General features: G+C 37.2%; 1 protein-coding gene across 1 annotated transcript in view; it reads left to right on the forward strand.

Moving 5' to 3' along the window:
• The window catches only part of XRCC4 (X-ray repair cross complementing 4), a 186,323-nt gene that overhangs the window by 88,690 nt on the left and 72,624 nt on the right, over positions 1-25,009 (forward strand). The window lies entirely within an intron of this gene.

The raw sequence follows: 25,009 nt of genomic DNA on the forward strand, positions 1-25,009 counted from the left end.
AAAAATAACTCTCTTGAAGCAGAGTATAATACTAGCATTTTCAAATTAAAGAGGAGAAATTTAAAAGCATGTTCCACAAGGTGAAGGTACTGTCATTTCTTCCAACATGACAAATTGCATACTTTGCAGAACTAATTGCAGTCTAACGGTATCTGAACTATCAACAGTTTCATTTTAAATTCTAGAAACTGTGATGCGTACCCGACGATTGCTAAAATGTAAAATGTAGTTCCTGACAGTTTCAGTGTTTAAAAAGGAGTAAGAGGGAAGGTTTCACTACTATAAAAAGAGCTGTGCACTCATTTTGCATCACAAAAATGGAATAAAGATGTATTTATAGCAGAATTAATTTTAATTTCCCAAAGACTTTTTGATCTCATGAAGATGCTTAAAAAATGTAATTTGACTAAGTTTTCTAGGACTGGTAAAGCATATAGGGTACAATAATAGCCCATTCCACAATGTAAGATATTTAACTGTGAATCATAAGAAATTTTGGCAAAGTAGTAGGAATCTGTTAGATGAATAATATCAGAGTTTTAAAACTGCAATGGCGTTTGCTGTGTAGTTATAAACTACAGCTCTGCTCACATGTACTATGGGTTCTCTCACTGGAGCTTTCCGTTTCCACTGTAGGTAATAATAGACAAGACAGCAATTTATTTTAACTGTTTTCTGTGAATATTGGGAAGCAGAAGTGTTCAGAACCCTGTAACAAGTTGTATTAAACTACACAATTCATATAGGTTCATTTATTGAGGACTTTCTAATATAGTGTAAAGCAGACAGAACTTCAGACAAATGTAGAAAGTTGTTTACACAAAGAACTTGCAGTTATGGAAAGCAAAGATTTTGTATTTTACTGTGGTCATTAGTTCAGACATATTTGCTTTTAAGTGGTATTTGGTCAGCTCAGAGAGGTAACGTAAAAAGAAATACATCATATTTAGGGAAAAGACAAAGAAAGTGAAAGTTATTGATTCTTTCAGGAGATTCAGTATGGCTTAATTAACTCAGTAAGAGTTTTGAGACAGACAGCTGTGTTTTAAAAAAACAGTAAAAATCCCACCCCTCAAGCTATAATGAGGGACTGAGCTGATCGATGTTACTGTAAAAAGACAGCAAATATATTTTCATTTAAATTGTAATAAATATGCTTCCTGTTGCCTTAGAAAGATAGAGTCTTTTAATTGTGACAAACAGTTTTCAAATACAAAGCTTGAATTTAATAAGATTATAAAGTTAATCCTTTGGGTAACACACTGCGTTTTTTCATTCTAATGGCATCCTCGGGAATGAGCATTGCTTAGGTTAGATGGTATTTCCTATGTCCAGCTTTCTCTTTCCATGAGCAATGGAAAAGCAGACATAAGATCTATACCTCTGTGTGATCTGTGATCTTCACATGCAAAAAGATGTCTGAGACAGACTCTGTCACTATGAAGCTTCTGTCCCTGCTTCAGAGGTGAATGGCCTGAGAGAAGAATGAAGAACACATACCTCAAGTACCAAGAACTCCAAGGCATAAAAGATAATATAAATAATGGTGATTTTTTGTTTTATTTCTGTTTGTTGTTTTTTGTTTGTTTGTTTGCTTGTTTTCTGTTTGTGTAGTCTTTCTACCATTTAGTCCTTTTTTTTTTTTTTTTTGATTTAGAACATCATTGTGGGCATTGTAGGAAAAATATCGAGGAGAACAAGAGGATCTTTGGAAATGTTTTGGAAGATAGAGGTGGAAGTCAAAATTAAGAGAGAAAGTCAAAATTTAAAAGGTGCATGGGAGGAAAGTGAAAACACACACGCACACACAAGGGCATACTCAGGGGAAACCTTATTGCATTTTACAGGTACCTTAAAGGAGGCTGTAGCAAGGTGGGGGTTGGTCTATTCTCCCGTGTGCCTGGTGATAGGACGAGGGGGAATGGGCTAAAGTTGCGCCAGGGGAGGTTTAGGTTGGACATTAGGAAGAACTTCTTTACCAAAAGGGTTGTGAGGCATTGGGATGGGCTGCCCAGGGAAGTGGTGGAGTCACCATCCCTGGAGGTCTTTAAAAGACGTTTAGATGTAGAGCTTAGGGATATGGTTTAGTGGAGGACTGGTTATTGTTAGGTCAGAGGCTGGACTAGGTGATCTTGGAGGTCTCCTCCAACCTAGATGATTCTGTGATTTGTATGTATGCATGTCCAAAATTCAGAAAGCTGGAAGCTCATGATGGTTGTCATAAATGAAAAGTAGGAACTTTTCTGCAGGAAATGGCAGAAGAAAGCCATGCAATATAAACACAGAGAATCTCGAGCCAGGAGACAGAAGGAAAATGACCAGTCTTCAAGCAAGCTGAGAACGTATATGCAGCTGCTACTGGCCATTTAGTGCAGTGATAAAAAAATTACTAGTAACTGAAAAAGCAGGCGTGTTTTGTAAATGCTTTAGGTTTGGGTTTAGGGGGAAAAAATAGTTGTTGTGTCATGACTAAGTTCCATTCTTCTATAAACCAAGTGAGACATGAAACAACAGCTGTGAAACCTAGACATTTTAAAATTAACCAGTTAAAGAATGTTGAATTGCAGAGTTTAAAAACTGTCTGAGGACTTTTAGTAGTTTGCAATATTTTAGTGTTTTTTCCTGGAATTTTCATCTCACTGTGGGGATTACACGAGATTTGGAAAAAAACTGCCAATTTTTACCAAAAGAAAAATTGAATAAAATGACACATTCAAACATGAACGTATAGTCTGGTGTCGATATGAGGCAAATATTGGAGCAGTACTTAATGAACAAAAATATTGAGAAAAGGAATAAGAATGGTTAATTTCAATCTTTATAAAGATGCAGAAACTGGCGTCTGCAAACTAGGTGCTTGTGTCTTCTGTGATGATTTTACCAGAAGGTTGAAGAAGGTAAAATTAGTAAAGTAACAGATTTTGGCTTCTGTAAGGTATCGTTCAGCAGAGTATTGTCCTTGGGCTTGCAGGAAACCAGCTTAGGCTTGGCCATGTTAGTTCATTTGGTGTCTATATGAAACCTGCAGTGAATTTGTGACTTCTCAGTGCTACCTGATGGCTATGTTGGGAAATAAAGAAGATACAGACCATTCTCTGTACTATCAATGATTTTTAAAAAGTTTTATATCTATATCTATAAAAAGGCCTAGAGAAAGGAGATCTGTAAATTTACAGGGAAGTGGACCATATGATTTTGAGTGAAGACAATTTTTCCCCTTGATACAGTGCCCTATCAAGTTTGGAAATCCAAATTTGAAGAAAAAACATTAGGAAGTTGGGTAGGATAACATTGTGATAAAAACAGAGGGATTGGAAAATGATTTAAGTGAAATACTGAGAAGAATTTGAAACATAGTACATATGGTCTACAACTACATGGCAAGTTGAACATCCTGGTCTGGTTGAAGGTGTCCCTACCCCTGGAAGATGGGTTGAAACTAGCTGGTCTTTAAGGTCTCTTCCAGCTCAAATGTGATTCTGTGATGATTCTGTGGTGTGGTAGTAGATAGTCTTTGTGTCCAGCAGACACTGCTGTCTAATGAACTTGAATAACTGGAAGTTGACACAAGAAAAACACAAAAATTGGTCTTTTTTTCTTGCAGACTAATTAACTGTTAGAACAACTTGGTGCCAGTGTTGAAATCATAATGGGATGCTTTTAATAAAAAGACAAGATCTTGTTGATGCAAGTATTACCTCAAAGCTGTCCACAACCAATGACACATGGGAAAATAGCAAATGGCTATTATTTTACCTTTTTTTTTTTTTTTTTTTTTTTTTTTTTTTTTTTTTTTTCCATCTGTAAGAGCAGATGAATTGCAGAATAAAGCCATTTATTTTGTTTTCTGCATAAAGGAGTTTACTCATGCATGCGTTCTCAGCCAGGCTATCTGATAGGTTTTAAGCCTTTGCAGAGCAGCAGGTTGCATTTATCTGTTCCGCTTCACAGAAATTTTTTGTAAGGGTCTTTTTCCTACGATAATAGTTAATCTGTAACCTAAAAGTTTACATAAAAACATTAGGGTTTGGGCACTTACAGTAACATCAGTAGATATGATTTATGGTTTGCTTTTTGATGGTAGTGTCTAATTCATGGCATAAAGCGAGAGCCAAATGAAATATGGTAATTTTTACCTCAAATCTACATACTGATGTCATTAATTCTTTATACTCTAGAATAACAATTTGAAACTGGATTAGTAGGCATTAGAAAGTAAAGCTCTCAGGAAAACAACAGATGTATGTAAGAAGTTTTATAAATAATACTGTGTGTCTTTATGTACAGCAGCTTTGCCCCCCACTCCAAGTGTATGAGGGAAATTTGTTTGGCATATTGGTGAGTGTTGTGAATCCAGGACTGAAAAACACTCAGCTCCCAGTTTAGTACATGTAGATCTTAGAAGTATGGTTTAGTGGTGGATGTTAGCACTAGGTTAAAGGTTGGACTAGATGATCTTAAAGGTCTTTTCCAACCTGAAGGGTTCTATGTGTGTAGAACATTTCTAAGCAGCAGCTGTAAATGGTGTGCCAGGGGCTTGTGAATGTCTGCTCTTGTTTGATGGAGTTTCTGCTCAGAAAGGAAGATGGGAAGAAAGTCCTCCAGCTGTTGGGGAGTTCTTCAGAAATGGGGAGGTGTGAATGTTTCTTGGGGCAGGCGGAGGGTTTTTTTTGTTTTGTTTTCTCAGGATTGTTAAGATTCTAGCTGCCCCATGCAAAGCTGAGATAGAGTTGTTGCTTTGGCTACTGGTACTTAAACTAAGTTCCAGTGACTTTATAGGTGCCTCACACTTGGGAGTGCTGTTGTGCCCTTCAGCACTGTCTCATTTGTTTTACTTCTCGCTCACATGTTGCATCCAGTCTTGTTCTATAACTCCTTAATCAAAGGTCTGATATTTTGTTTAGCTTGCTTGGTGTCTGGCATTTTAGAGTCATCATTCTTGGTTGGGACTGCTAGGTCCTGTGACAGTGGAAAGAATTATACACACACATAGACAAGAAGCAGCTGGAGCAGGCTTGAAAAGATTACAGAGCGATGTTGATTGGAATAAAACTTTGAAAGGCCTTTGGTTCTTTTCATGTTCTTTTGTTAATAGGATCTGTTAAAAGAAAAAAGGCAGAAAAATGCCAGTCCTTTTGACCTCTGTATTTCTGTTAGCCCACAAGAGTTATGTGGTGACTCAGTTAGCATGAAGCCACCACGCTGATGCAGGAAGCTTGTGTCGCTGCAGAATGCAGAAACCCTAATTCTGGTTATGGGCAGTCCAGAACATGACCCAGCTGTGGTCTTGGTCCTTCACACCGATTCCCCTTTGTTTTGCTCAGTGCCAATTTTCACTCTTATTTCCTCTAGCTATTGAGTCCATTCTCCTGTGGGACTTAAAAAGCCAGTAAGACTATCAAGCTAAGAAAACAATGTTTGATGTCATGACTGGCAATCATAACTTTGTCAGACAAATAAAACCCTTTTGTTAACTGTGGAAAATACTTTAGTGCTTCACACAGCAGGAAGATTTTAAAGCAGGAGCAAGTATTGGATAAAATTCCACCCTTTCTGCTTCTAAGGATCTTGAAAGGTAGATGAAGGGTAAAAGTTTCCTTCTTCACAAGGTTTGGAAGATGATCAGTGAAGGCAACCTTATTCCTTTTCCCAGAAATGTGATGAAACTGTGGGGATAGAAGTTATATACTGTATTTGATGCTATATACAAAATATATACAGTACTTATATAGAGATATAAATAGATATGAATGATAACATAGCAAATGGGAGACAAGCAATGGAAGAAACTGTCTTATAATTTCTGATTGTCTTCAGTTATAATGCTAGTATGTATAGCTACCTGTAGACAAAACAAGGCTACTGGGCACCAATTTACAGTCAGTTTTCTTTCTCTCTATTTTATTTTCTCTTGCCCATGTCCTTTCTCAGTCATATTTCTTATTGAAGTTGGTGGAAGTTATTGCTCCTTAGGATAGAGAAGAACCTCATGAGATGGCCTGTTGGATTGAGTGAAGTTTTTATATTCTGTGTTTGTTGCCAGCTCTATGGAAATATTCTGTCTCAAGTGAATCCTTGGACTTGCAATGCTCGTACATTTCTACATGTTTCCTTACAAGGACAGATTCAGAATTGGTTCTAATAATCTCGCCATAGTGCCTAAAATAAATAATAGCAAGCACCTTGCCACTTTTCACTGTTTTAATGTGCAAACGTTCTCATCCCCTTTATTCGAGGTCTTGCCTTAGGGATTACATGTTGTGCCTTCATGAGCCTCTGGCCCTTTAAATTTAATTAGTTCTCTTTTGTAGTCCAAACCACCAATTATTTGATGCTGCTGGTTAAAAAGCTTTGATCAAAGTTATTTTTAAAAATGCCTATTATAACAGCACCCAACTGTGCTGTGCAGTTAAAGTTCCATCTGTCAAGGCTTCTCCTTTAGAGACTATTTTAAGGAGTTTTAGAACTTTGCCATTTTAATTGACTTCAGGCTTAAACTATTATTATTATTACTTTTTTTTTTTTTTGTCAAGCTATAATTGGAAATGGTTCATCCCAAGGAATAATCACATATCCAATTCCCTTAAAGTAGTAGATACCTTTTTGCTGAAACCCTGCTACTTTTTCTCTTAACCTAATGGTTTTATGTCTGTACAATACATGTGCTTGCCTATCCATGTTATACCAGATGTCATGGTCAAAATGCAATCAAAGCACAAATATCAATATGTTTTAAGTCCCTTTAAAAATCCTGTTAGGATTATCACACTGAGAGGCATTGGTAAGGTGTTACTTCAAAATGTTACTAAAAAAATGATCAAAACTGCATACAACTAGGTTTCTTAGTATATATTCTTCAGTATATGAAGTAATGTAGCTGAATGTGGTTGTCTCTAAGTAAGTCATTATTTATGCTGATCAGTTAATTCAGGTGAATCACAATGACATAATCTTAATGGATTTATGCTTTGAGAATACTACTCTGCATTGCAACATTTTGTGACTGATCAAAAAAGTAGAGTACCTAATCACCACACTGTGGTTTTGGTGCAATGGCATTGGCCAATATCAAGTTTAAAAATGTTTGATTGTGCATTGTCCACATATTACTAAAATTTAGGTATGAAAGAATTTATTTTTTTTTTTGATTGGCTGTAAATATTTTATACATAATTAAAGCTCTGTTAGAATCACTGCCAAATTAGGTCTTTACCAGATTTAAGTTAAATTTTAAGACTAATTTCAGAATCATTACAGATTTAAAGTCCAAACATAATACACTTCTATGGATACTGCTGTTTTTTGTTTTGTTTTGTTTTGTTTTGTTTTTCCTCCACTTAAAAACAAAGCAATTTAAATACTGTAGAAATGTTTATTTGGAGCAAAGGTAGAATTATTGTGTATTTTTTCTTTGGGTCTTGAGGAACAATAGGAACAAATAATGTAAAATTCCAATAATTCAGAAAATAAATCAATCCATTAATGAAGCTTTATGTTTTATTTTCTTCCATGAATAAACAGATTTTCTATGTAAGAAAACAAACCAGCTATTTGTTTTTGAAACTATCGTGCTGGTGTTCTAATGTTCCCCCTACTTGTCCTCAAAATATGTTGTACTTTGCTATGGCTTGAAAGCCTAAAAGCAGCATTAGAAAAAAAAAAAAATTAAAAAAAATGAGGCAGAGGTAACAAATACTCTTTGTATCTTTGTAGAGTACTGATGCGATCTTATGCGATACATAAAGGAAATGTAGAGACTCCTCCTCTGTTCTTGCTCATATTTCACAGCAATTTGACATGACCCAACAATCTGTAATAAGAGTAGACCTGGACATAAATTCTGTGAGTCAAGGCACTTTTGCACTGGGCATGCACTTTCTGATACTTGTTTCCTTTGCAAAAGGATAGTGTAACTTGACCATCTACCAGGCGGCACTAATTCAGCAGGACTCTTTCTTTGTTTTCTCATCTTCGTGAACTACAGAAGACCTATTTCAACACCCTTTTGGTGACATCAGTTGTGAAACCAGAGCATCAGTGGTGCTGGAGTAGTGCCACTAACACCGCAGCTCTGTTTCATCCTCCTTCAATAAATAGTTAAAGAACAACTGCTTATCAGGTAAATGGGAAACTTTTGCTAGTCATCAGTAACCTACCTGGATCAACCCCCATTCTAATACTTCTGTTTGTCCCTGTGCTCTTGGGGCAGGGACTCCATATGTATTTGTTTAGTATCCAGCGCAATAGTCCCTTTGAGATCTGTTGCATTTAAGAGAGCTAGTAATTATTACTATAATTATACAACAATATGCTTCAATACATGTATTATGGAATATAAAAATTACAGAATGCAATGTACAGTGACAACAGTTCTTTATTTTCATAGATTCCAAACCTGCTGATGAAACCACTCACACAGTCTCATTATGCACTTCATGCCACATGCCTGCTTTAAATAATCCTTTGAGTTGCAGGTCATAAATTGGTTTACCAGAAGGTACAGGCAGAGATTTGCTTTCCCTCCTGGGGGTTATTTTGTAAAGGTAAAACAGAGCCTGACTCTTTTTTTTTTTTTTTTTTTAATGTATGTTTTACTTTGAATAATATGGTTTAACTGTCTTTAGCACAAATACTTATCAGGGATAACTTAATGGGTGTTTTTTACTTTATGTTCAGTTCACACCATTTATTCATGATAGTTTTCTCCGGCATGTTGACAGGGGTAGATATTTGCTTTTGGCATCTGAATGCTTTTATATATGCAGGTAATTCAGAGTGGAAGGCAAAGCATCAAAAATCTTTAAATATACTTTGTGTTACGCAAATATCAAATAAAACAATTCACATGATAGTGCTACAATAACATCTGTATTTCTTCCACTCTTGGAAATAGAGCCATGTTTTAGATGAGTTGATTTTGGTTTTATCAGTATCAGCTCATTGAGAATTATCCTTTCATCAAAGGGAAGTATTGTTTTTTGAGAAAAAACAGGTCTTGCAGGGGTACTGATAGCCAGTTTCTATAACTGTTGACATTTGGATAAAAGCTCTTATCTTCGTCTATTGAATAGACTATATATCAGTGGCCTGGATGATCCTTACACTTGCAGGCCTGAGAATCTTGAGAATCTTGTGTTCAGCAAGCAGCACCTTCAAGCTATCTTTACAGGCATTACTTGAAACCTGTAGCTGTATGCACATTTCAAAACAACTCTTCTCACTTTAATACATTGTAGGTTGTCTTCACATGTGTTGTGCTTCATGTGTGTTTTGTCATGACTGGCAGTGACTTGACAAAATTTGATTTTGATCAAATTTTTCCACTGCTTTATACCCGTATTTCTTTTATGCACAATAACGAGCTTCTGCTTCTGAATTTTGAATGTTGATGTCTCTCTGACAAAATACTGGAAAGACATTTTCTCTGGCTGCCTGTGTAACATTCTCTTAATTACTTCCTATCTGTATTACAGTGTCTCATTTGAGCAAGTGGCCTCTCTTGATTAAAAGCTGAGTTGCTCAAGATTGCACTACAACCTATGGTTATTACATTGATCTATTACTTTTCTAGGTTAAAGTATGCATCTTTATTTTTAACTTGACTTTTTCTCAACCAAAATTCACATTCTGGGCCTGGTAGGTCTCTGCTAGATTGCAGAGTTGGCTTCCCTGGTTGGGTATGCATCCTGCGGGCCATCTTTGTGTCTTAAAACACCATGGACATTTGACTGGAGACTTAACTCACAACTACAGAAACTTAAAAATATGCATACTTCAGAATAGAAATAGAATGTAGAATAAGAACAGCAAAGGATTTTTTTTTCTTGTATGTCCCTTAAAAAATATTTGAATAAGAAAGAGGAAACCCCTTCACTCAGTGGGCTAAAACTTGAAAATGTAGTACTTGTCTCAGTTTGCTGTGTCTGCTTTCCCCCTTCCCCTCCTTCTTTTCTCTTCTTGCCTGATTGTTAAAATGGGTAATTTTTACTGCTTATATCCATCTCAAGTGATAGGTTCTGTCACAAAATCACTTCCCTGTTTGTCCTTAAGCTTATTCTTAAAGTAGCACATAGACCAATAGATGTTGAGAGTGATATAGTATAATGATGTAACTTGTATTTGGAAAAGTTGTTTTAATTAATAGAAACTCTAAATGGTACATAAATCCATAAAACAGTTTGACATGTAGCCAGATTTGTAGGACAGCAATGTTTCTGAGTGCCATGTTCAAAAGTTGAGAAGCTCCTTTTCATCTTTGTGATGAAAAGTTCTCCTGCAGGACAGTTTTCTTCAGTTTGCATAACACTCCGTATACTGCATACACAAGTTTCGTGTAAAATATTAGGCATTTGTGAAAACTGAGTGGGACAGGAAAAAATGGCTTTAAAATAATTCAGATACAATAAGCAAATGAATTATATAATTATATAATGCAGGTGGTTCTGTAAATAAGTATTTGCATTTAAGTAATTATTAAGTAATAATAAGTATTAATATTAAATCTTAAGTAATAATACTTAATGAGTAATACTTAATAAGTATTAAGTAATGATACGTATCCACGTAAGTATTTATGTGGTTCTGTAATAAGTATTCTGCTAATTTTCAAAGATTAACCCAAGCTTGTTGATATATGGTTCTTTATGTACAACAGGTACATACATTTTATAAATTAGGTGGAGACTTGAACCCACCATACCTGCAACAGAGAGAGAACACATTTCCTTATGCTTACAGATTCCTCCCTTTACATAGTTATTTATATGCTCAATTTAATTTACTTTAGTAAGACACACGGGATGCCACTCCCCATAAATAACCAAATGTCAATTCATGAGATTCAAAGCTTTGCATACGTGAAGACAGGTGCAAAGGAAAAAATGATTATTTTGCACTATATATTTTAAAGGAGGATTACTTTTTCTGTAATGAGATTAAATCTTAGTTACATGTTCAGATAAAATGATGATATAGGCTTATGCATTCTGAACTTTTCTTAATAAAGAATAGATTTAAATGAAGACATGATCAGAGAGACAGATTAGTCTTTCCGCACTTCTCATCCCCAATTCACAAGTCTTAACTAGTGACAGCTTTTCTGTTATTCCTGTGAGACAGCAGTTAGTAGGTGTGATCTTGATCACCTGGGACTAATCATCATATTGAAATCACTGGGCCTTCCTTTGTATTCCTCACAAATTTAAGCCTTTCCAATAAGGTATCCCTGGAGTCAAGATGCTAACCTTTTCTTCCTTTGTATGTTATAAAAATATCATTAACAGCTCATTTATAACTCATGTTCATTACCAATTCTGTCAGCATATAAAAAGGCACATTATTACTCTCCACAGAAAGAAAGTTTGGAAGCTCAGTGAGCTGCTCAGTACTCATTCTTCTAGATATTTATGCACACATTTGGATAGGTAAATATAAATTAAAATGGATACCTGTTTTTAGTTGGCCTTTTTAATGAATGTGGAATATAAACTTTGGATTTAGCCCCCTGCGTAGATATCAATTGTGTTCAAAATTAGCACAATTAAAATGAAAAAGGGTATGTTAGCATATCTTTATGTGCTAGCATTTGGGGGTCTATTAAGGAAATAATAAATATTTTAAATTGCCAGTTATTCCATAGCAGTATTCCTTAGCCTCTTTTAAACAAATACCACAGAATCACAGAATTTCCTAGGTTGGAAGAGACCTCAAGGTCATCGAGTCCAACCTCCAACCTAACGCTAACAGCCCTCCACTAAACCATATCCCTAAGCTCTACATATAGACCTACACTCTACATATATACCTGCACCACTCATTTTGAAAAACAAAAACAAAACAAATCAGTCTGCAGTACTGATGTCCATAGCATAAAATAATTTTAATGCCTATCTCAGATGCTTCCCATTTCAGTGCCAGGTCATTCCTTTGTTTAATTTAGTCTTAGCTTAGATTTTTTTTTTATTTTATTTTATTTTTTTTTTTTGGTGGGGGGGGAGGTGCAGGGAAGAGAAAAAGTGTAGTGTTTTTGATTTTATAAAAAATGTTGGACTTCTTGGCACTAAAGTGAAAGAGGAGAACCTGAGCAATCACCTCAGTGGCCACTGTGTTCATGACTAATAATCTCAAATTTCAAGAATGACTAAAATAACTTAAATGATTTCACAAATTCATTAGTTGATGACTTGGAAAGTTGTTGAATGGAACCAATCCAAGCTAGACTGAAAATCACAAATCTCTTGTACTCAAACTTCTGCAGAGCAGGCTATCATGTTCAGTTTTGGCCCTGTTCAGAAAGCTGCACACAGCCTGAACTGGGAGAGCAGCAAATGCAAGTTGAGGAGGGATTGGGTGGGAAAGTAGTACCGTGTAGGAAAAGAAGGATTGAATAAGCAATACAAATCTGAAATATACACCAGAATTGTATGTTGACTTAAGTTTTACTCCTTGGATCCCAGGTCTGTAGATTACTTGTTAACCTGCTGCTACTGCATGAATCCCTGTTACATATGACAGAAAAATACTCACTTGAATTCACCACCATCACCTAGCTGCAAATCAGGGGAGCATTTTGTGTAACTTTTAAACCTGCCACCATCTTCTCTTCTTTGTTTTCCTCATCTTCCTCTCACCACACACCTTCTTTTGTCCACAGCCTTGTCATTAATTAACCCATTCACAACAGTAAATTCATGTTTGTCTCTGGAAGGATCCTGTTTGTTGCAAGGGGGAAAACTGTCAAGAGCTGTAGGAGAGCACCTCGCAGCAGTGCTCTTGCTGCTACGCCCAGCTCTGTTCAAGCAGCAGAGACTTTTGATCTGCCAGGTCTGTTTATCTGGCTAAACTATGTTTTCTGCATATACAGGGCAGATTTCCATCTGCTAATCATGCAAGCTGTGGCTATCTTCAATTCAATACAGCAAAAGCAGTGCTTGTTTGAGCTCTAGCTATATTGTGAGCTGCTGTCTCAGTCAGAAAAAAAAAAATGGTTCTTTAATCTATAGCCATGAGCTGGATTCTCACAAGGATACTCATTACTTAGGTTCCTGGGAGAGAAGGGTCAGGTCATGAGTATCTGATTGCCAGCAATTTCCTGAAGACCTTTCCTGGGAAACCTATGAGGCAGGCTATTGGAAGGCTTTGGAGTATGAGTTCAGAAACACCATATGAAGCAGAGTAGTTAACCTATTTTGTAACCTCTGGTGTTTCCTTCATAAGGGTGGTACAAGGATTCTGGTGCTCTCAGTTGCTTAATGTTATATTAATTTTGCTCCATCACTTTCATGGTATTATGTGAATGCACTTTGTTTGCTGGAGACGTTAAAGTAATTTAAAAGAAAATACACAAAAACATGCAAAATAAAGCATTTTCCCTACTTGATCATAGTTTACTTCATTACACCTAACCAAATATTAACTTCTTTAGTTACACAGAAAACTTGGTCTGTGTTAAGAACAGCATCGTTAACTACATGGTTCAGTAGTAGTTCATTCACTCCTGCTTAAAGCATCAAAACTTTTTTTTTTTCCAATCTTTTGACTCAAACAAGACTTTCAGATTTTGATGGGCTTGAAAACGTTATTGTCCTTTTATTTTTACATTTAAGATGTTAAGAGACAACGCACACTATACAACCACTTAGTCGCTTCCCTTCCTTAGTCAGTTCCAGGCCAGGAGACATTGAAGGGGTATGTTTCACAACAGAAAACAGAAGATTTGGGCCACCTCTTTGAGAACTTGCTTCTTGCATCAGTGTATGCCAAAGGAAATGTTAATGAAGCACAGATATGCATTCATGTTTGAAAACATATGTATAATAAATTTCATGACAAAACCTAATTACAAGAGTGTGTGCAGTGAGAAGGAGAGTTTGAAGGGGAGAACCCCACAGGTAACCTTGGAAAATCTCACTAGAATGTTGTTTTTCCAAGGCAGTTGCATTTCATGAACTGTTGGATATCATTTTTTAACTAGGATATTTGTCCTGAGCTTCCAATGATTTCTGGTTTTCTAAATGTAAAAAAAAATGCATTTATTTTTCAAGGGATTTTCAGTAACACCACATCAATATGGGAAAGAAACAATGGGTGTATGTTAAGAACAGGATGCTTAGTACAGGATACAGGATATGTTGGCCCATTTCTTATAAAAATGTACCTCAAAATCCACAAAAATAGAACTGCGTTTAGGTCTGCAATTCCTGTGTTTATTACCTGACTGCATTTGTTGGGGTGTAATTGCAACACAACATAACAGTTCATTTTATGTGTAGGCACCGTGCTAAACAAAGCTCAGCAAAGAGGGCTTTCATTTGACAAAATCACCTGCCTATCTGTTTGCCATGAGACATTGCTTGTTTTAGTTGCTTGGCATCAGCTTTCATCTCTATTCAAAGATGAATCTCCATCCACAGCTTATTCAAACACCGCTCCTTCGTTCAAATTAGCATTAAAAGCATTCCATTCATCACTTGCTCCTTGGCGAAGGTCTGTCACTTACTCACAGTTTGCTTTAACCAAGACTGATTGTAGACTGCCTGAAAACGTAGTTCCCTAATTTCCTCATTTGACAACAGCAAATCTGAGTCACAGTCCCCAGTGCTTGCTTGTTTTAGACTATGTAGCCAGGTGTGCTTAATAAACTTCCCTACAAAACAGGGCTACATGTTTGTGCGGCATCTCAGTGAGAAATGACCCTTTGTGCAGGAGGTTAAAAACATGTTGATGTTTGTCCTCCAGTTGAAGCTGCTTGTAAATTGTTTCTGATTTGAATTTGGTTCCATTCAGAAAAGGTCAGCTCAAATGTTGTCAGCTACCTTGATTTTAAAGGGAAAATTCTCAGTGGTATTGTGTAGCCCTGTTCCTTAAAATAAATTCATACTGTTAACAGGTATCATGGGGATAGAGCACCCAACCTAACTTGAAGACTCTGGCTGAATGGTTACAGCCAGACACTTAGGTAACCACAGCGTGGTTTATTACTGACTTAACACTGGTAAGCCTCTTGTCTTCAGTTTGTTAGAGTAGCATGTAAGAACTAAGGGGTGGATTTTCGAGAATATTAATGAAATGGTTTACCATGAAATCATTGTAGTATGCAGCTGTGTGAGTCTATATATCTCACAAGCAGAGGAGAAACATCACTGAAGAGTATCCTCCACGCAAGAAAGTTAAAAGATTGGGGATATATAGAGGAGGAAGTACAAAAAAAGTATGAATAGTTGATTTTTGAGAAAATGGCACAGAAACAGAAATGTCTTTGCTGATCTAATTGAATGCCTTTGCTGTTGACTTTGCTGTTGGCAGCAGAAGAGTGCTGGATATAGTAGGCAAATGTTTGCTTAGCTTTTTGGTAATTTCAATTTGTTGAAATACAATTGCTTTGGATGAATATACCTAGAGTTTCTTTTGTATTGGACTTGGTGATAACTATGATAGCATCTTCAATAGCATCTTCAGTCACTATAGCTACATCACTGATTAAAGGAAGACTAGGGAAATTGTGGGCTCTCTCTAGAAGGATGTGGAAGTCCTGGTCACCTGGGATATGGAGAAGGCTGAGGTATTCAAGGGCTTTTTTGCCTCAACCTTCACTGGCAAGAGTTCCAGTCACATAGCCTGTGCCCCATAAGGCAAAGGTGGGGTCTGGGAGAATGATGAACTGCCCTGTGTAGGAGAAGATCAGGTGTGAGACAATCTAAGGAGTCTTAAGGTGCACAGGTCCATGAGACCTGATGCGATATATCTGCAGGTCTTGAGGGAATTGGCACATGTACTTTCTAAGCCACTATCTATTATTTTTGAGAAGACATGGCAGTCTGCTGAACTTCCCGCTGACTGGGAGAGGGAAAACACAACCCCAACTTTTTAAAAGTGGAAAAGGGAAGACACAGAGAGCTACAGGCCAGTCTGTCTCATCTCTATGCCCAGCAGATCCTCCTGGAAACCATGCTGAGGCACATGGAAAATAAGGAGGTGACTGGCAACAGCCAACAGGGCTTCACTAAGGGCCAGAGAAATCTGGTGGCATTCTATGATGGGAGTACAGCACTGAGGGATAGGGGAAGAGCAACTGATGTTATCTACCTGGACTTCTGCAAAGCATTTGACATTGTCCCCCATTATTATCCTCGTCTCATAGTTGGAGAGACAAGGATTTGATGGGGCTGTTCAGCCTGGAGAAGAGAAGGCTCTAGGGAGCCCTCACAGCGACCTTCCAGTATGTAAAGGGGGCTGCAGGAAAGCTGGGGGGGGGACTCTTTGTTAGGGAGTGTAGGGATAGGACAAGGGGGAATGGCTTTAAACTAAAAGAAGGTAGGTTTAGATTAGATATGCAGAAGAAATTCTTTCCCCTGAGGGTGGTGAGGCCCCAGACCAGGCTTCCCGGAGAAGCTGTGGCTGCCCCATCCCTGGAGGTGCCCAAGGCCAGGCTGGATGGGGCTTTGGGCAACCTGGTCTGGTGGGAGGTGTCCCTGCCCATAGCAGGGGGTTGGAACCAAATGGTCTTTAAGGTCCCTTCCAAAATGAACCATTCTACAATTTGAATGGTTTTGAACCTATGTACTTGAATACAGTTGAATCTATGTAGAAACACAACTCAGTGGCAGTGCAGGTAGGCTTCTGGTGTTGAATTTCATAATAGATTAGAAAGCTGGGAATTTTTTGATAGATGTAAAATGTGGATGGATTTTAGATTGTGTCTTTTCAATCATTTTAGTGTGCTTACTGTCTTTCATTTTCATATGAAGTGCCTTATTTTCCTTTTACTTCTTTTTTAATGCCCCTCATGTTTAAAAAAACATCATACAACAGGAGAAATACAGGAACTTGTTTTGCCACGTGTTTGTCCACAGTGAAAGCATTAACTAGGCATTAGTGTGACAGTGAAAGCATTAACTAGGCATTAGTGTGACAAGCTCAAGTTGTCCCCCATCCCTCCCCCCCACCCAGATAGAGAAGGAAATTAAATACGCATCATCTCCAGTTGCCCAGGAGGGATAAGCTCCTATTGTGCACTTAGCTTTTGCAGATGAAGCTTTTCATATGAGAATTTTTTATCTTTTCCTCAAAGTGGAGAACAGAGAGTATTTTCTTTCTGGAATTCCTAGTTTATATTGCATGAAACACTTGAGGATTTTAGGTTTTAGGGAGATGTATAAAGAGCTTCTGGCCACCAAGAAGTTAGTAAAGATTTTTGGCAATTGTGACATGACTGCATCTGCCTGTTCTCTGTGATCTGAGATGTAGATAAGTTATAAATGATGGAAATGCAACCTTCCCTTTCACACCTGCCTGCATCTAAACTGATTTTTTGAGAGTGAAATGAAAGGTGCTGCTGCACAGCTAACCATTATGCTGAGCAGCTGACCTCAGCCAGTGCAGGTTGATGGCATCACTGCAACAGACCAAGGTGGAAATCAGATCTCTGTTGAGAGTTCTGTCACGGGAGGTATCTCTTGTCTGTGAAATGTGACAGGAATTACAAGATTCTTACTGGAAAAATTTTAAGGGCTTTCAAGATTTCCTTAAAATAGGAAAAACAGGCATTTTCATAAAGCATCCATAAGGTCAAAACTGTAACTGGCCTTCTGTTTGTGCATTTTTGCTAGTGAATTATATTATGTTGTAGGCTACTGAACAGCTTGGTTCTGTTTATTTTTTTACTTAGATACAGAGCTTCATTTTGGAAATGCCTAGTGAAATAAAACTTCTAGCTATGTGATCAAATAGATATTTAAATACATGAGTACTTCCTGATTAGCTTTGCGGCATAATTAAGTTTTGATAACCTAGTAAAATAAGAGGTGGAAATCATATCTTACTTTGGAAATAAGCATCAATCCTATTGAATCCTGAGAGGAGGAAGGTCTTGTCCACCTTATGCTGGATCTTTGGGGAGGTAGCTATAAAGCCCTGAAGAGCTCAGGAGATGAGTTGATTTACTGCTTCCCTGCTTAGACTCCAAGACAAGATAACTAATGATAGAAGAAATACAGTCACCCCACAGTAGGTAGTATATCATCCCTCAGTGTATGCCTTGCTTGTGGGGTTTGACTGATGTTTAGGGGATTAAAATTACTTTTACCTACAAAGAAAGGCCAGCTCTGTGAGTGTTCCTGTGTTCTTTGAAGTGGCATTAAAATTAAAGAGCTACACTGAGCATCCAGATAAGCAGGCACTTTCAGAAGATGTGTATATTTTATGGTTGAAGTATTTTGTTTTAAATAGTTTTTTTTTAAGCTAAAGCCACAGTACGGCCATATCCCTGGCCTACTGAGGAGAATCTTCTCTGCATAAACAATGCAAAGTTAGGATAAAGTAACTAGCCTGTAAATTCCCCCAGGCAGGAAACTGTCTGCCAGCGAGGCTGTGTTCAGCTGGGTATGGGGCAGACAGCATTGCTTGGGGAGAAGGGCCTTGGCAGAAGAGGGGGAGAACCCACAAATCCCTGTCTCATCCTGGCAGGAGGCAAGATAAGAAGCTCGTGGTACAGGTTGGGGATGCTCTTTTGCAGCTCTTACTTGTGCTTGAATGAGGGCAGCCTGGCTTGCTGCCCCATTTTTCTGCAGCAAGTAGCTGTAGGAGCAAAGGAGAGATGATTTGTTCTCTTTTATTTTTTAGACAAAGTGGGATGTGAGATGGGGGAAAAGTGGCATCCCTTTTAGTGGAGTGTAAACTATATCCCACTTCATTCCTTTCTCTGTAACATGGCTTCCAAAAATACTATAGCATCGTAGAAAAGTGAAAGCTCATTTGCTGACAGTAACCAGTGATTCAGTCAGTTTTGACTCTTTATCTTTGTGAGAGCGTTTTAACCCTGACCTGTGTCATGTATCTGCATCCAGTGTCTGGGATAGGAAACCAGAAGGCATAACAAAAAACAAACCCTTCCTTCCAACAGTCTGGTGTGTCACAGTTGGGCTGCTTGTGTCTCCTGGATACTCAGGCTGACTTTATTCCGCTGCTGTTGCCATTCAGAAATGCACTGCCAGTTTCTTTTGTGGTAGCATTTCAGAATTGCCCTTGTTGCAGCTGAATCTGAGAAACTTTACCATTCCTGTCCGTGAGAAAGCAGCATTTTGAACTGCCGAGCTCACGTGGTGATTGATGGTAGGGAAGATCCTAAACACAATTTCTGTCTGTCTTTATTTTCGGTAGATATCCCTGGAAAACAAGGCCAACACAGTTCTTGTTATTAGTACAAAACAGTTTTAGAGAAAACATCAGGTGTTTTTGTAGTAAAGGCAGTAAATCACCAAGGTACATAATATTTCTCTTTTAATACCACCAAAAAAAGAGGCTCTAAAATGGCTGCCTTGATATGCAACCATGCAGGCTAGCGGCAGCCCAGGGAGCAGCTAGCTGCACGAGCTGGGACCTCAGCAGCAGGCAGGAATGTCCTCCTTCAACTCATCTGGGTTGCAGCTCTGCTTGACTTTTTCAACGTTGGGAAGGATTTATTGCGTGAAATGAAATTTCATATTCTGGGACAGGTGAGTTGGGTAATCATGTTAAAACCGTATGTTTGACAGAATAGTCAGGGTGGTGTGTTTTCCCTTGTTAATTCAGAGCTTGTGGAGGAAAAGAGGAATCCTCTGTAAACCTTCTAGCATACTTTCTTTTTTTTTTTAATTATTTATCTCTCTATATATGTGTGTATATATATATATAATTCCTATGTATAGCCTTTACTAGAAAAAAAGGTCAAGAAGGATAGCAGGTGTTTCTCAGGTAATCATATTATTCATCTGCCTTTTCAGGAAATGCAATTTTAAGTGACTGTGTTCATGTGCAGCATGCAATTAGTCCTTTGCTTTATTTTGTGTATTTCCAGCAAACTATCCCAGAATAATACTCTGAATTCTCAATTGGTGTAATTCATTATAGATCCATTAACTTCCAGAGGGGCTACTCTGGTTTATTCTGGCTCAGTTTCTGGCCAGAGTGTGCAATTCTGAATATGTAATAAAAGTGTTAGTCATCTTAACAGCTGTTATTCACATTAGTATTTTGTACTCAGTCCTGGATGTTTTAATGTGTTTTTTTTTGTTGATCAACAAAGAGAGTGTTGTGCACAAAAGGGTATGCATGGGCAAGGATTAGATGAATCTTCCTCCGCTTTTAAACTTTATTCTGATGTATTTGCTCTTACACATAGCATTGTGCTTCATGAGTAGTCTAATCAAAGCTGATTATCTGGAAGGATGGCTGCCAAAATAACAGTCAGAACCAGTGAGTGTGGGAATGAGAAAAGCACTGTGAAGTTGGTTAAACTTGAGCAGACAGCAAAATAAAAAGATTTTTAAATGTCTGATTTTGAACAGGTTGTGATTTTTTTTTCCAAGTCAACTATAGCAGTATAATAATGATTAACCCATTCCATTTAAAGAAAATTATAGGTTCTCAAACATCTTTTAGACAAATGTTATGATGATTTGAAATAATATTAGTTAAAGGCAACACTACTATTTCTAAAGATCAAGCTGTCAAATGATACAGTACTCATGATAGCTGGAGTAGTCATAAGATATAGCCTGCAATCTGAGAAAATATAATACCCAAGATTTCTATATGAAATATAGAATTTCTTTCCATTTGGAAATAGATTAAAATCAAACGGCACAGTAGTTTTCTGCTTATAGGACCTTTATATGGCATCCTGTCATCCCACACATAAGCTAGTGACACAGTTTTACTGTTCATAATTTTAATTTTTCTGCATCTTTCTAGCCTGAAACACCTTCTTTTCTCCCCCCCCCCCCCTTTTTTTTCCCCAGGACATTCATTATAAAATGATGCCTGCATTCTAACATCTTCAGCAAATTTTGCTAGAAATAGCCCACCATTATTCTTTCTTGGAAAACATCAGATTTTAATAGTGTTTCATTACTAGAATTTAATATGTGTTTTATATCACAGTGATTGGTCCCTTCATTCCATCTGCAGCAAAGTGCTAAAGGAAAAAAAAAAAAAACTCTCGTCAGTCTGGATCAGTCTGTTAATTTAATTGTCTGCTGTTTCTAACATTCTGATTTATTTTTTTCTTAATCTCAAGCAAGCGTATATGTCATTTATTCCCATGTCTTTAAAAAGCAGGCTTAGGAACCAATGGTTAAGCAAAAGTATGTAATCTGCCATTACCATTTTCTGAATTCATATTTGGATGCCTTTGCACATTTCTTTCAAGATAAACGTAGCTATGCTGCCTTTTCTTCACTTCTTTTATTTCATGGATGATCAAGGTTGTTGGTGTTTTTTGTTGTTTTTTTTTGCCACAAATGAAATAATTAATCTGCATGCACTTACACTGTAAAACCTGCACACTTTTTTTTTTTTTTTTCTGGCTCTTTTTTTTTCTTTTTCCCAGTGTAAAGGAGGTTTATTTGGCCCCTGTCCTTCACTGATCTTCTGAATTGTTATTCTCATAAGTGTTGCAGTAGGGGAAGGATTGTGTATGTAAATCTTATGTATTTAAATCTTATTTTCTCCAAGCTCTCTTTAGTTACAGAGAGGCTATATTACTTTTCCTAATGAAACCACCTTATCATTACAGTGGCTGTTGTTATGGAGGGATGTGAGGAAGTATTCAAATCTCCACAGAGCCGTAATAATTTAAATAATTTTTTGGTAGCAAAAATGCATGAAAATCTGCTAATGTAATGAAATTGCAATATATATTCAATATGGAAGAATATTTTCTGCTTTTATACGGATTTGGTGAGCTTTTTAAATTACTAAGCAGCAATGAATTATTCCTGTATATGGATATCGCCCGGTTGTTTTTTTTTTGGAGTCACCGTTTACTGAGGGAGGAGCAGGGGAATTGAATGAAGCTTTGCCATACAAGCTCTTTTTTGCCCTTAAGTAATTTCTCAGGTTGCTGCATGCTGCAGAAGTCTAGTCTGAATATCAGAATGGCTTAGTAGTAAGATTCTTCATCAGAAGAGACTAGTGTGCTTCCTAGGCTTGAATCTATGTTTTTCCCTGTTATCAAGTGGGTTTGGTGATTTAGGTAACCAACAACCCATTATAGCCTTTTTAATAAGCATTTGGGAAGGTGCCTCTTGGCCCTCCCAACTGGTGGGGACTTTGGCTGGGGAAGGATACATGGAACATTAGCACAGCTCAGGGCATGATCCCGTTTTTTTTTTCCTGACTGACGAGAGGAGTTTTTGCCATATGGAAAGACTATCCCAGAGTTAGTGGATCCCAGGAGAACAAAGCCAGCTCTTTATAGAGAGTCTGGCTATGACTCTTGCCATCACACCACACAATCACTTTATCCTGCATCTTAGCTGTGTATCTCAGATGTCTGACCGACTTGGGACTAGGCTATTTGTCATAGTCTTCTGCCATTCATTTTCACCATTGCCCTGCAAAGCTTCCCTGAATATCTTTCAGCTTGTCAACAAGAACATGTTTCATCAACAATTTCATGAAGTAGGTTAAAGGCCTGAAGATGAGCTCCTTTTTAACTACATCTTCAGCTGTGGTCTGTTAGTGGTGACCTTTGCACACACGAACAATTCAGCCTGATCGGTAGAGGTCTGCAGATGTCCAGAGAGCAGATAAAGAAAAACAGCCTGGGTCAGAATGTAAACATGAGCCTTTAGCCCAATAATAAGTTTTATGATCCATTGAATAATAAATGATGAATAAAATTTAAGGTTGTGCTATGTATGTGTTTTACAGAGTTGTAAGTGTTTAAAAGTTTCTGAATATAAATAAAAGTTGTGATAAACTAGACCAGACTCATTGTTCTGGTTAAGACATTTCAATTGATAATTTTTTGTTAGTCATATATTAATGTATTTATAAATTATCAGATTCCAAGTGCAATGCTCAGTAAGTGTTATAATAAATATTAATGTATTGCTGCTTCCGAAGTACTTATTGAGGTCTTTACATTTCTTTAAATATATTCTCAGAACCTCTTAGAGGAGCCAAAATTACCTGTAGCATTTTCCATAGCAAAATTATCCTGTGATGTTGATTGAAACTGTGCCAGTGCATCTGCCGTAAAAACGTTAATGTCATGTCTGAGTGAGACACATGCACCTTCTATGCTCATCATTTCTGAATCCATTATAAGACCTAATGGCAGCTGTATATAAAGACATGCCATAATGACATCTTAAATGCTGTCTTTAAATTCACAGCATGAAAAGCCTTTTAGAAACACTGTGTATGAAAAAAGCAGCTAGCTAACAGCAATTTATGGGTAATATTCCTGGTATGTCTTTGATTTAGTCGTGTTTTTATATTAATTTCAATAGAAATAAATGGTTCCAGAAATCTAATGGTGTAAATAGAACTTTGTTCCTTGTGAATGACGCTTGAGACCTTAGGTCAGCTTGCTTGTTTCACAGCAAACGTTAGATAATGCATGCCAGAGTTCGGAACTATATCTGCTGGTTGTACAAGAACAAATATATGTATATATATACACACACACACACACATACATACATACGATGAAATAAAAATCTAAATTATCTTAAATTTGGAAAAAAAAAAAAAAAAAAAAGCTTTCCATGTACAAAAAGCATGATGTGAATATTCCAGGAATCCTTTCTGTAGCAAGACTATTAGGAAAAGCATCAGCTTCTTGTGAAACAGTCTTTCAGAAGGAAGGCGTTGGCTGTCTTGTTATAATTCTGCCCAGGAACTTGTATAGATACTTTATGAACAGGGACCTTTTATCATTCACCTCAATTCATATTAAAGTTAGAAAAAGGAAAAGGGAAAAGATGGGAAAAAAAAAAAAAAAGGTAGTACCAAATCATACAGGCTTCACAAAAAAAAAATTCTTGAAATTATCACTTAAATCCAGAGGATGCTGAAGCAAAGCACAGGCTTTTCTGTGAATGTCTCCTGGAGTCACATCTAACTTCCATGCATTTCACTTCAGTGAAGACACTGAATATTTCAGATAGTTTCAGCTTTATACGGTTTACTTCTTTTGTGTTTTATTTTTTTAATATATGGCTAAACTTATTTTCTTAATTTCAATGTTTTATACTACTGACATGACCTTTGATCCTGCTAGTACTACTATTGGATTTATATTAATTAGACTTAATCCTTTCAATTCCTTTATATCAACACTGGTTGGTTGATTACTATAATGTATTTTCAGTTGCTGAAGAATGTTGCTGGTCATCGGAGTGGCTCACCTGGCCAGTAGATCCCAAGCTTATCTGTGTCAGAGCCTTGCTTGACAAAACCAGCCATTTCCTTATGGCTACCTGCCTCAAGATTCACCATTTCCTCCTAGGAATGTTTCCTCTTAGGGACCACCCTACCAGTCTCCCTGCCCTCTCCAACAGAGCAGAGCAGAGGGGGACAATCCCTTCCCTCACCCTGCTGGCCACGCTGCTTTTGGTGCAACCCAGGATGTGGTTGGCTTTCTCGGCTGCAAGTGGGGCAGTAACAAATGTTTTGCACATGTACAGGTAGATAATGTCAGTTTGCTCTTCCCTTATCCATCAACCCTGTGATCAAGTAACCATCAAGTAACCATTGTGGCTTACACACAAGGAACTGAGCACGCATTTTCATTGAGATCGTTGGTAGGATCAGGAACAGATCTCATGTCCTCCTGACTGTAGTGCAAACTTTTTAATTTTAATTTTAATTTTAAGTTGACTTGGAAAAAAAAAATCACACCCTGTTTAAAATCAGACATTTAAAAATACAAGGTAGTGCACATTGAATAAGTTTTATCCATATAACTTTATCTGTAGTATGGGATGTCAGAAGATTGTGGGTGTTGGGAATAAGTGGTTAAGCCTATATTCTGCTTATTGGGTCCAGGAGATTTTATCCATGTTTAACAAAGGATGACTTGAGTATCAACATGTAGCCACTAACAAATCTTTCCTTGCACCTTGTTGAAATTAAATCACATTATCTACAAAACATCTATAAGTGACAGTGATTTTTAGTTGACAAGTACATAGACGGAATTAAAATTGGAGGAACTAGAGGTAAAAGGCATGTTAGTAATTTT

Source organism: Aythya fuligula, chromosome Z (assembly GCF_009819795.1).
Source record: "Aythya fuligula isolate bAytFul2 chromosome Z, bAytFul2.pri, whole genome shotgun sequence".
Lineage (NCBI taxonomy): Eukaryota > Metazoa > Chordata > Aves > Anseriformes > Anatidae > Aythya > Aythya fuligula.